General features: G+C 44.3%; 1 pseudogene; it reads right to left on the minus strand.

The window, feature by feature from the left end:
* Window positions 1–8,142: 8,142 nt before the first annotated feature.
* Window positions 8,143–11,154, minus strand: LOC104102233 (putative receptor protein kinase ZmPK1; annotated as a pseudogene).
* Window positions 11,155–13,919: the final 2,765 nt, after the last annotated feature.

The following is a 13,919-nucleotide window of genomic DNA, read 5'->3' on the forward strand; positions in this document are numbered from 1 at the left end:
ACCCAACTACTGTTGTACGGCTCTCCAAAACCGTGATGTGAACTGTGTACCTCTGTCTGAAATGATGGATACTGGAATACCATGAAGGCGGACAATCTATCTCTGATATCAATCTCAGCCAACCTCTCCAAAGAGTATGTAGTCAGCACCGGAATGAAATGGGCTGACTTGGTCAGCCGATCCACGATCACCCAAATAGCATCGAATTTCCTCAAAGTCCGAGGAAGTCCAACCACAAAGTCTATGGTGATCCGCTCCCACTTCCACTCTGAGATTTCCAACCTCTGAAGTACTCCACCCGGTCTCTAATGCTCATATTTAACCTGCTGACAGTTGAGACACTTGGCCACAAACCCAACTATGTCCTTTTTCATTCTTCTCCACCAATAGTGCTGTCTCAAGTCTTGGTACATCTTCGCGGCACCCGGATGAATGGAGTACCGCGAGCTATGGGCCTCCTCAAGAATCAACTCCCGAAGCCCATCTACATTGGGCACACAGATCCGGCCTTGCATCCTCATCACACCGTCATCATCAATAGTCACATCTCTGGCATCACCTCGCTGAACCCTGTCCTGAAGAAATAGAAGATGAGGATCATCATACTGGCGCTCCCTGATACGGTCATAAAGAGAAGACTGAGCAACCACACAAGCTAATACCCGACTAGGCTCTGAAATATCCAATCTCACGAACTGGTTGGCTAAGGCCTAAACATCCAAGGCTAAGGGCCTCTCAGCTGCCGGAAGATATGCCAAACTCCCCAAACTCTCTGCCCGGCGACTCAAAGCGTCGGCCACTACATTGGCCTTCCCCGGGTGGTATAATATAGTGATATCATAGTCTTTAAGTAGCTCCAACCACCTCCGCTGACGCAAATTAAGGTCCTTCTGCCTGGACAAGTACTGCAAACTCCGGTGATCAGTGTGAATCTCACAGGGAACACCGTACAACTAATGACGCCAGATCTTCAGGGCGTGAACAATAGTTGCTAACTCGAGATCATGAACTGGATAATACTTCTCATGCACCTTCAACTGTCTAGACGCGTAGGCAATCACCCTACCATCATGCATCAATACCGCTCCAATGCCAATCCTTGAGGCATCACAATAGACATTGTAGGACCCTGAACTTGTAGGTAATACTAATATTGGGGTTGTAGTCAAAGTTGTCTTGAGCTTCTAAAAGCTCTGCTCACACTCCTCGGTCCACCTGAACGGATCACCCTTCTGGGTCAACCTGGTCATAGGTGCTGCAATGGATGAAAATCCCTCCACAAAGTGACGGTAATACCCCGCCAAACCAAGGAAATTATAGATCTCCGTTGCTGATGACGGTCTAGGCCAACTCTGCACTGCCTCCACCTTCTTCGGATCTACCTTGATCCCATCACAAGACACTATGTGGCCCAAGAATGCCACTAAATCAAGCCAGAATTCACACTTAGAAAATTTTGCATACAACGTCTTCTCCCTCAAAGTCTGAAGCACGGTCCTCAGGTGCTGCTCATGATCTTCCCGAGACCGGGAATATACCAGGATGTCATCAATAAACACAATGACGAAGGAATCAAGATAAGGTCATAATACGCTGTGCATCAAATGCATAAAGGCTGTTGGGGCATTGGTCAACCCAAATGACATGACAAGAAACTCATAGTGACCATATCTGGTCCTGAAAGCAGTCTTCGGGATATCCGGCTCCCGAATCTTCAACTGATGATAGCCAGAATGCAAGTCAATCTTGGAAAACACCCTGGCACCCTGTAACTGATCAAATAAATTATCAATGCGAGGCAAATGATACCTGTTCTTCAGTGTAACCTTGTTCAACTGCCGATAATCAATACACATACGCATAGAACCATCCTTCTTCTTCACAAATAAGACCGGAGCACCCCAAGGTGATAAACTGTGCCTGATGTAGCCCTTATCAAGCAACTCCTGCAACTGCTCCTTCAACTCCTTTAATTCAGGAGGAGCGATACGATATGGAGGAATAGAGATGGGCTGAGTGCCCGGCAACAAATCAATGCCAAAATCAATATCTCTGTCGGGCGGCATGCCCGGAAGATCAGCTGGAAACACATCTGGGAAGTCCCTCACTACTGGAACTAACTCAACTATAGGGGTATCAATACTGATATCTCTCATATAGGCCAAATACGCATCACACCTCTTTTCAACCATTTGCTGAGCCTTAAGAAATGAAATGACCATGCAGGGAGTATACTCTAAGGTACCTCTCCACTCTAATCTCAACAAACCTGGCATAGCCAGCGTCACGGTCTTAGCGTGACAATCAAGAATAGCATAATGGGGCGACAACCAGTCCATGCCCAAGATAACATTAAAATCTACCATACTGAAAAATAACAAATCGACTCTGGTCTCAAAACCACTAAGAGCAATCAAGCACGACCGATATACGTGGTCCACAATGAGAGAATCTCCCATGGGAGTAGATACATAAATAGGGGAACTCAATGAATCCCGAGATATCCCCAAATGTGGGGAAAAATAAGAAGACACATATGAATACGTAGAGCCTGGGTCAAATAATACTGATGCATCCCTATGACAGTAGGGGACGATACCTGTGATAACTGAATCTGAAGCAACGGCCTCTGAACGGGCTGGAAGGGCATAGTACCTAGCCTGGCCTCCCCCTCTAGGGCGACCTCAACCTCCGCGACCTCCACCTTGAGCTGGCTGAGAAGGTGGGGTAGTAGCTGGTGTTGGAAGAATGGCCGGAGGACCCGGTGCAACACGTGGAGGCTGATAAGTCTGTGGAGGTGCACCCCTCCTGGCTCTAGGGCAATCTCTAACCAGATGACGAGTGTCACCATACTCAAAACAACCTCTCGGAGGATGCGGTGGCTGAGACTGACTCGGACCTGGCCTATTGGACTGGCCGGTAATAGCACCTCGAGTAGGAGGCATACTGGATACTGGCGGTGCATAATAGGGCTCTTGAGGTCTAGGAGGAGCTGGGACACCGCTGGCTGCTGGAAGAGTTGAATGAACAGGGAGACTTACAAAACCCCTACTATAGCGTACTGCTGGTGCACGAGCTCCTGAATAATGACCAGTCTCTCGAGACCTCTTGGCCTCTCTCTCCTCTCGGTCACGGTCGAACATGCCCTCCACTCTCCTGGCAATGCTCACTGCCTGCTGATATGTGATGTCCATCTCCAACTCCCTGGCCATACTGGTACGAATACTGGGGTGGAGTCCCTCAATGAAGCGACGAACCCTCTCTCTGACTGTAGCAACCAGAGCCGGTGCATGACGAGCTAACCCACTGAAACGGACTGCATACTCCGACACAGTCATAGAACCCTAACGTAACTGCTCGAACTCTGCGCGCCAAGCATCCCTGAGGCTCTGAGGAACATACTCACGCAAGAACATCTCTGAAAAGTGAGTCCAAGTGAGTGAGGCTGCCTCGTCTGGACTACTCAGCTCATAGGCATGCCACCACTGATATGCTGCTACCCTCAGCTGGAAAGCGGTGAAAGAAACCCCACTCGTCTCCACAATGCCCATAGTGTGGAGAATATGATGACACTCCTCAAGAAAACCCAGAGCATCATCTGAAGCTAGTCCGCTGAAAGTAGGTGGGTGGTACTTCTTGTACCTCTCAAGTCTGAGCTGCTCTGCCTCAGAAGCAGCTACCCTGATCTCATGCTGAACCGGATCCACTGGGGGCATAGGAATATACTCTGAGGCCTGATAAACCTGGACCCTCTGCTCAGGGATGCGGGCTGCGGGAGTCTGTGCCCCTCCCCCGGTCTGAGATATAGCGGGAGCTATCAAAAATAGTCCAGCCTGAGCCAGAGTGCTGAACATGCTCAAGAACTGAGCTAAAGTCTCCTGGAGGGATGGAATGGCAATAGGGATCTCCGGCGCTGGCCCTCCAGCTGGAGCTGCTGGGGGCTCCTCTGACGCAGCTCTCGTAGGTGCTCGGGCTGCACCGCGTGGTCGTCCTCTACCCCGACCCCGGCCTCTGGCAGCTCTGGCAGGGGGCTCATCGTCGGTCCTCCCATTGTGGGTCCTCACCATCTGTGAGAAAGAATAAAATAGAATCTTAGAATTTTTGGTGTCAATAACTCACACGACAAGGAAATCAAAGAAATGTGATTGTTCTTAACAGTTACATAGCCTCCCGAAGAAAAGTACGGACGTCTCCGCACCGATCCGTGAAACTCTAATAAACCGACTTGTGACTCGCGACTCCTACGAACCTAGTGCTCTGATACCAACTTGTCACGACCCAAATTAACCCTCCGTAAGGTGTCGTGATGGTACCTAGTTTTTACGACTAGGTAAGCCTAACTTTTGCGGAAAATATAAAGAAAACACACAACATTTTTTTAAGATAAACAGTATATTTTAAATAGCCAAGAGTAGTACCACTCGGCATGCACAAAATAATTTCCCAAGACCCGGAATATCACTAAATCACAAGCTGCTATAATCTATGTAGCTCTATACAAAATTCTGAAGATAATAAGAAAAATCTCTAGACGAGGGAGTAGAAGTCGACTCCGAAGATCTGCGCACGCAAGCAGAGGTACCTTGAAGTCTCCTAGAATCAGCAGCACGTACTAACCCCGAGGCTGATAGCTCGCACCTGGATCTGCACACGAAAACATGTGCAGGGAAGGGCATGAGTACACCACAATGGTACCCAGTAAGTGCCAAGCCTAACCTCGGTCGAGTAGTGACAAGGTCAGGTCAAGGCCCTACCGGAGTAAATATAATAAATTAAATAGTAAAAGATATAAGTAGAATTTACGGTAACACGGTTAAAGAAATTCTCGAAAATTTAATAGTTAAGGGAGCCCTAGGCTAAAAACAAGGTAAACACAGTGGAAAATCTTTCGAGATACCGTTCTGTAGTTTCAAATGAATATGCAGTACAGGGGGATCTCCCGGAATACGTCCGTAGTCCCAAAGTAAATATGCAGTACAGGAGGATCTCTCGGAATACGTCCGTAGTCCCAAAGTAAATATGCAGTGCTGGGGGATCTCCCGGAATACGTCTGTAGTCCCAAAGTAAATATATGGTACAGGGGGATCTTCCGAAATACGTCCGTAGTCCCAAAGTAAATATGCAGTGCTGGGGGATCTCCGGGAATACGTCCGTAGTCCCAATTTAAATATGTAACGCAAGATAAAATGACAGGTATGGCATCGAGTTATACAGTTTATACTGGACACAGATAAGGCAAATAAGGACTTAACTGAACATGACGCACAGAATGTCAATTATGCAGCTAAAACACGTAAGCATGCTTTTTTAGTCTAAACTACACAATTAAACATATTAGTGCAATTAATAAGAGAAGCAATTTATGATTTAAAAAGGTTAAACATAATTTTTTTTTTTTTGCAATAATAGCCCGTGTACGTACTCATCATCATACGTACACGGCGCCTACACACCAAATAATATCAAGATATCCTAAGAAAAAAGTCTCCAACACAAGGTTAGGCAAGCCACTTACCTCGAACCGCTCAAATCAACCTGATATCACGTTCTTTCCACGAGTATCCGACTCCAAATAGCCCGAATCTATTCAAAACAGTACAATACCATCAATACGCGCTAATGGAATGAATCCCATAAGAAAAACTACAAAATTAGGCCAAAATCCGAAATTGGCTCAAACTCGGCCACCGGGGCCCATGTCTCGAAACCCGACAAAATTTATGAAACTAGAAAGCTCATTCACTCACGAGTTTAACCATATCAAATTTCCTAAAATCCAACACCAAATAGTCCTCCAATCCACAATTCAAACTCCCAAATCCCTAGTCTCCAACTTCCAATTACCACCTTAAATACACATTAACCAGGTGGAAAAATACATGGCAAGGAAAGATTATTGACCAAAAATAATCACAAGGAACTTACCTTAAGAAATGCCTCAAAAATGCTCTCAAAAATTGCCCTAACCCGAGTTTGCAAAGCCACAAATGATAAAAATCGCGAAGCCCTTCGGTTTTAATCACTGCCCAGGTATTTTCGCACCTGCGGGTGCGCTTGTGCGAAAAACGTGCGCATCTGCGCAACTCACTTACTACATCTTCCTTCGCACCTTCTACGAAAGGGCCGCATCTGCGCACTCGCGCCTGCGGAGTCCCTTCCGCTTCTGCACTTCTTGCGCATGTGCGAACATCCTTGCGCATTTGCAGGCATCGCAGATGCGAAAAATTCCTCGCACCTGCGACCCCAGGCCAACTCTCGATTTATCGCATTTGCGCTTCCATCTCCGCATGTGCGGCTCGTGCACCTGCGGTCTCTTTTTCGCAAGTGCGAAAACACCAGAACTAGCAAAGTTCAGAAATTCCTCTAAGTCCAAGCTTTCACCCGTTAAGCATCCGAAACACACCCGAGGCCCCCGGGACCTCGACCAAATATACCAACCAATCCTAAAACACCATACGAACTTAGTGGAGCTCTCAAATCCCATCAAACAATGCTAAAATTACGAATCACCCTCCAATTCAAATTTAAAGAGCTTGAAATTTCAAAATTCTACAACTGATGTCGAAACCTATCAAATCACCTCCGATTGATCTCAAATTTTGCGCACAAGTTATAATCAATATTACGGACCTACTCCAACTTCCGGAATAGGAAAATGACCCCAATATAAAAAAATTCCACTACCGGCCCAAAACTCCAAAAATTCGACTTTCGCCATTTCAAGCCTAAATGAGTTACGAACCTCCAAAACACAATTCGGACACGCTCCTAAACACAAAATCACCTAACGGAGCTAACGGAACCGACGAAATTCTATTCCGGAGTCGTCTTTACATAGTTCTAACTACAGTTCAAATCCTAAGGCTTAAGCTCTCCTTTAGGGACTGAGTGTCCCAAAACACTCCGAAACTCAAAACCAATCATCCCGGCAAGTCACAATAGCAGAAAAAGATTTGGGAAAAGCAGTTAATAGGGGATCGGAGCTATTACTCTCAAAACAATCGGCCGGGTTATTACAGTTCATTTCTTCAAAAAAGAATTAGTAGTATACTATTGTAGTTAATTATACGCTCTTGAATTAATTATTGTATACCAATACAGTATACAATATAACCATTTTGATATACAACACAAATCTGTCTTCTTTGTTAGTTCAACTTGATTTCAACCAAAAATTTAAAAATCAACTCTAAGATACAACTAGCAAGGCATCACCCTTTCGTGTATTAGCAATACTAGAATCATAGTTGATTCATTATTGAAGTTTAAGAGATTTTTTATTTTTTTATTTAAGTTATATACATTAGCAATAACATAAAAATATTTTAATCTGTTAACATAATATTTGTTTGTTATGTAACTTATGTTTATTATAATTTTATTAGGTTAATAATGATATTTATCATAAAAATATTATTTGCATAACTAATTTATAAGTGTCGTGATTTTGTATGTTGTAGAAATAAACTCCTTTTAATTTAAAAAAATAAAGATAAAATAAAATAGGTACACTAAACTTTCTTTTTACGGGTAAATGGTTGCATAATGAAAGAGTAGAATTTTTTATGAAGAGCATTGCCTTTTTGTCTCACCCTTTACTATTGAATCAAGGGGAAAACATGGGGAAAGAGGAATGGGTAGGCGCATAATAAATTTAGAACCTATAGGTAAAAATAATAAATAATTTAAAGATGGGCAAAAGAAGGTAAATAATTTGTCTTTTGTAGTTTAGAGCCTATAGCGTAGTTTCCCCAATTTGTATGGGCAGGGTTGAGAAAAATGTGAAGAAAGAGAGAGACCTTGCATGTGCCAATTATATGTAATAGGAATTACATATTGCCAATTATTTTGACCTGCATGTGCCAATGCTAAATGCTGATTAAATGGCTGCTAATTTTTCTTTAAAGTGATATATAAGTGTCAGGTTCCCTTTTATAATTATTTTATTTATCTCTTATTAGTTGTATAATTGATCCATCGCATGGTACTACAACTCATAGGGGAATGAACAAAAGCGCATAAAACTGAAAGCAACTCACTCATAGGGACTGGGACTGTCTATGAGAGTTGTTGGATAACAAGCAAGCCAGTCTAAAAAAGCTATAACAAGCACAAAGCTATACATTCACATAAAATTTTTATTTACTCTTGTAGCATATCCACCACCTGGCTCATTGTAGGTCTTGCTTCTTTATCTTCTTCTGAACACTGGGAAGCCACTTTTATAAGAACATTCATTTTCTCCAAATTGTATTTACCATCCAAAGCAGGATCAACAACTTGTTGAATCTGTGAGGCACTTTGCTCAAGTCCATGCATCTTCTCTCGAACCCAAGTGGCCAGCATTGTATGTTGCATCTCATCATTGTCCATGTTATATTGAACTCTGTTTGGGCACTTTCCAGTGATCAACTCAAGCAGAACTATTCCATAGCTATATACATCAACTTTGGAGGTGATGGGATTGTGAAAAATCCATTCAGGAGCCATGTAACCCCTAGTCCCCCTTATTGTGGAAAAGCTTGGATTATCCACTCCACCTCTATTTAATAGCTTTGAGAGACCAAAATCAGCTACCTTTGGCTTATAATTGGAGTCCAAGAGTACATTTGTGGCTTTACATCACAATGCAAAACCCATTCTAGACACTCTTCATGCAAGTAAGCAAAACCTTTATCTGTTCCTAGAGCTATCTCAAACCTCTTTTGCCAATCAATAATACTGTTGGTATGTAAATTATCTGCTGAAGAACCATGCTCCATGTACTCATACACTAGACGACGCTTTTTCAGCTCGGCGTAGGTGAATCTCTTCAATCTATCGACAATCGGAATATAAACTTGATTAAATTTTGTATTAGAGCGTTTGAGGGTTGTAATCAAATAAGAGACAAGGCATAAGATCTCAAACACTCCCAATGCAACAGTAAACCCAATAAATGACTTCAACCATCCGTGTTGCTCTTTTCTTTTGTATGTTCTGTCCAGTAACACTTGATGTCTGTTGCACTGCAATTTGCCTATAGGACCTTCCTCATCCGAACTACGCACATCAGTGGCGGAGCCACATTGAAACAAGGGGACCCCTTCGCCGAAAAATTATACTATTTTGCTAGATATATTTTTTTATTTTATGTATATTTACTATGCGTTGATTCCTCTTTGACTTTTCGATATATCTAATTATTTATATTTTAATATCCCTTGATGAAAATTATGGATCCGCCATTGACGGACATCGTTCGGCAATTTAATAAAAACTGAATCTTTCCAACATGCTGAGCGGTACCCATTGAAGAGCAGGGTCTTAAGATAGCAGCTTTAGACGCCATTCTCTGTTTCAAAGTTGAATTGAAATCCTTTGCAATCGCAGTTATCTAAGCACTTCTGTTTGCATTTCTCCAAATTGTAATTTTTATAATACATAAAGTCATACCCGTAAAGTTCAACGTGACGAAGTTGAACAAAATCCACCATATTGCTATTCGGGCAAGAGTGCTTGAAATCTGGTTTGCATCCATAAGACCAATCGGTCACATTTATTTTCCATCTTGTGACTTTGTAGGCAAGTGCATTTCCTACCAAAACCATGAATGTAGGTGCACGAACGGTTCAACCTACAAATTCCATGAATCATGCAAGGTTGCCAATTAAGTTGCCAAGACACTTCCCAATTAGTCCTCTGTTTATTCAGGCGGATGTTCCCATCAATATCCAATGTTAACCTTCTTTTAATTGGTTCACCATGATCAGCAGTTCTAAACCCGAAATTATCAATTGACGTGAAATTTTCAAAAAGGTCGAGCACTGCAATTTTGCTATTGTTGTAGGTAGAACGGTTAGCTCCCACGCTTGTTAGCCATGAGGGTGGCCAGTAAACAGTTGACATCTCTAAGCCTTCATAAAGAAGCTGGAGAGTATTTTCATCAGAGAAGTGTAGCTTATAAAATCCTGCAGAGTAATTAGTTAAACTTCTCAGAGACACAAGCTTTGAATTTTTGGTGAGTGGTTGTCCTGTAAGAAGTGTATCAGTTGGTGTGTCAAAACTTTGCCAAACAGTTTTGCCTTCTAAAGCTCTAAGGACAAGGTTGCCACTGTTCAAGAGTTTCAGTTCAACGGAGGAATCTGATTGAGTTTCTGTCGACCAAACTGTGACCTGACCAGCATCAGTAAGAACAAGATTCCCTGATTTCAGTAACAAAAGCCGCGAGTACCTTCCATTTACAGGTTGGTCTCGGTTGGCCATCCAAACTACGGTGCAATTTTTATCATCACCAATTTGATTGCTAAACCATATAGCAAAGTTATAAGCATTTTCACCCACTGCGTGAAAACCTGCTGCATAATCACCATTGGGTGATGAAATCACAGTATCTTGCGATGTAGAATGAGAGGAACCTTCACTCAAACTAGTTATAATTGTGGAGGATGAAATTGGTGGTACTAGGATTAGTGACAAGAGAAGAACAAGGAAAAACACTAGCTTAGGCATTTTTGGTCTACGGGAGCTTGAAGCATGGGACAAGCTTTAATAGATTAAAAAAAGGTATGTTGAATTCTTATATAGAGCAATACAACACAACTAGTAATGAGTGGAGTGTGGGTGCACCGACCTGCATATTTTCCGCCCAAATTTGCCGCCTAAAGGGCTGCCAAACTTGGCTGCCAAAGACCAGAAGGTCTTTGCACATGGAGGCAACAATCCGACAGGCTGTCCGGACCCTCCTAGGGACTACTTTTCGTCAGCAAAGTCACATGCAGCACAACTGGGCAGGACCACAGTCTGCCAGGACAATCATGGAAGCAACATGCTGCCAGCAAAGGCATGTGCTGCACAGCTAGGTAGGGCTACATCCTGTCTGGGTGAACATGGGAGCAACTACATACCAGCAAGAACTGGGGCACAGCAGCTGGACAAGTCAATTGGCACATGGGCTGCCAACACCTTCCTGGAAATCACATGAAGCCAGCACAAAGCAATGCACGACAGACTGGACGGGCCCACAGCCAGCTTAGCTGCCTGTGGACATTTTCTGTATAAATAGGCATACTTAGGCTTTGTTAGAAGGAAGATCTCTTTACTTGTATTTCCTTCTTTTGTATATGATATAAACCCCGAAAATTGGCCTTGGCATCCCATCTTTGTGTCTTTCATTTCGTTATCCCTCCAACCTTTGAGTTTGTGTGATTGCCTTGGTCCAAAGCACGATTTTGTGCTTGTTTCTTGTTTAGGGCTGAAGCAAGAGTAGTAGTCAAGCTATCTTGCTGCCCTCGCCGAACCCCCAAAAAACGGGTCCGCGACAAGTGGTATCAGAGCAAAGGTTATCGACCATGGAAACTGATGGAGATAACGTCAATTTAGACAACATTCGTGGCAGAGACGAGTCACCAACAAAGCGGCAGAAACCAAAGAACAGAGGAACAAGCAAAGTGCGAGATCCCACCATAGCCGTAACAAGTGAGGCGCCAGCTTTATTGCTGCCCTCACAATAGGTTAGCCGTGGTGAAGTTTGTGAGGCTTCTGCCTCAAATCCTTTAAACGTGAGAATGGGTCTCACTGAAGATAGTTTAGATGCTCTAAACCAACACATGGGAGAAGTTCAGCACAACTTCCAAGCACTTGAGTCTACAACTCTAGATGGACTAGATGAGGTCAAAGAGTCAGTAGATCAAGCGATTTTTGAGCACAAGGAAGGACTGACCAACCTTGAGCTTAAGGTGACCGAGGCTGTATCGGCGTTGCACGGGAAAATTGAGGCCCTAAGGCAACAACTGAAGGAAGTAGAGATAGCCGGTGGCACTGGTCATGTGACAATGCGGGAAACCAAGATCGAAGGCCCAAAGCCGAAGGAGTTTAGGGGCGAATGAGACGCTCAAGAAGTAGAGAACTTTATCTGGAAGATGAAAGACTACTTTGAGCACCTTTACATCGTTGATGAGGCTTCCAAGATCCGAGCAACAACGATGTATCTTGCCGATACCGCCATGCTTTTGTGGAGACGGAAGAAAGCTGACATGGAGAAGGGAACTTGCTCCATCAAGCGCTGGGATCAGTTCAAGTACGAACTGAAGTGCCAGTTTTACCCCCAAAACGTTGTCAATGAGGCACGTAGGAAGTTGAGAGAGCTCAGGCAAACAACTTCCTTAAGGGAGTATGTGAAGAATTTCACAAAACCCATTCTGCAGATTCCGAACTTAGCAAGCGATGACTTGTTATTCACTTTCATCGATGGCCTTCAAGACTGGGCAAGACAGGAATTGCAGCGACATCAAGTCTAAGACGTCGATGAAGCTATCGCGGTGGCGGAGTCCTTAAATGATTATAGGACAGAAGCCACAAAGGCAAGGGACACCAAATTCTAACCGGATGGAGACCATGGATATCAGGACAAGGGCAAACAAGTTGCTGCCCCTGACCGCGATTCTAGAGAACAAGGCAACAAGGCGCACTGGCGCGACCAGTACAACCAAAGGAGGAAGGAGGCTGGTCCCCGCAATGCTTGTTATATCTGCAAGGACACTAGTCATGGCTACAAGGATTGTTCTTCTTTGAATAAACTCGGTGCCATAATTATGGCCGAGCGGAGGCTAACAGAGGAAAGGATCCAAGCTGATGAACAAGCCAAAGTAGAAGTTCAACAACCGCCATACGTAGCTCATCTTGGCAACAGGATACTGGGCGTAGCAGTAGCCGAAAAGCCAGCTTTGAAGCAGATAGCCCAAGTTAAGCATGACATTGTCAAACTGGTTCATGCTTTAGGTGACGATGTGATTGGCAAGGAGCGCCAGTCAGGAGAACCAGGATCACTATTCATGGATGCACAATTGAACGGACAATCAGTCCGTATAATGGTAGACACCGGTGCGACACACAATTTTGTGTCCGAAGCAAAGGCTAAGTCACTTGGCCTTTTGTTCGGTCCTAGCAGTTCTGTACTGAAGACGGTGAACGCCAAACCCACCAACGTGAAAGGGATCGCCCGCAATGTGCAGCTCAACTTAGGAGCTTGGCAGGGAAACGTGAGTTTCTTTGTCGCTTCCCTGAATGTGTTTGATCTGGTACTGGGGCTGGATTATTGGGATGCAGTAAAGGCATTCATATGCCCATTTCTCAACTAGATCTACATTTATGATCCAAGGGGTCCGTGTGTGGTACTGACAGTTCGGGTACCGCAAGTTGTTAGTTTGTTGTCCGCGATTCAAATCTTGAAAGGCTTCAAGGAAGAGGGAGCACCGGTTTTGGCAATCGGGATAGAGACTAAGGAGGTCAAAATGGACAAAGCCTTGACTCCTTGTGAACAGCAAGTCATTAAGGGTAAGGACTTCATTTCGTGGGCGAAGCCGCCTGCCATGGGTCCGTACATGGCACCTCCAAAGTTGGAGGATTCAAGGAAGCAACGTGGAAAGCTGCTTGGATCGAGGCATGTCAGTCTGTTAAAGGCACCTTGTAGAGACAAGGGTGATAGGGAACGGAGGCAATCCGGGCGACCAAATGTTTTCACAAGTTCTTCGGTCGTCGACAAAAAGGTCAAGGCCATTATTAACCATCGAGTGATACAAGGAGTAGGTTGGGGCAATTCAAGCACCCAATTTCTTGTACGATGGAAAGGGCAACCACCAGAAGGGGCATCGTGGGAAAAATATGAGGCATTGTGGCCATTCAAATATCAAGTTCATGACTACTTGAATCGTTGTGGCGCCGAGGTTGTCGCCATATCAAGTGGGGGAGAGTGCACCGACCCGCATATTTTCCGCCTAAATTTGCCACCTAAAGGGCTGCCAAACGAGCCAAACTTGGCTGCCAAAAACCAGAAGGTCTTTGCACATGGAGGCAACAATCCGACAGGCTGCTGCACAGCTAGGTAGGGACACATCCTGTCTGAGTGAACATGGGAGCAACTGCCTGCCAGCAAGAGCTGG

This window comes from Nicotiana tomentosiformis, chromosome 12, assembly GCF_000390325.3.
Source record: "Nicotiana tomentosiformis chromosome 12, ASM39032v3, whole genome shotgun sequence".
NCBI lineage: Eukaryota > Viridiplantae > Streptophyta > Magnoliopsida > Solanales > Solanaceae > Nicotiana > Nicotiana tomentosiformis.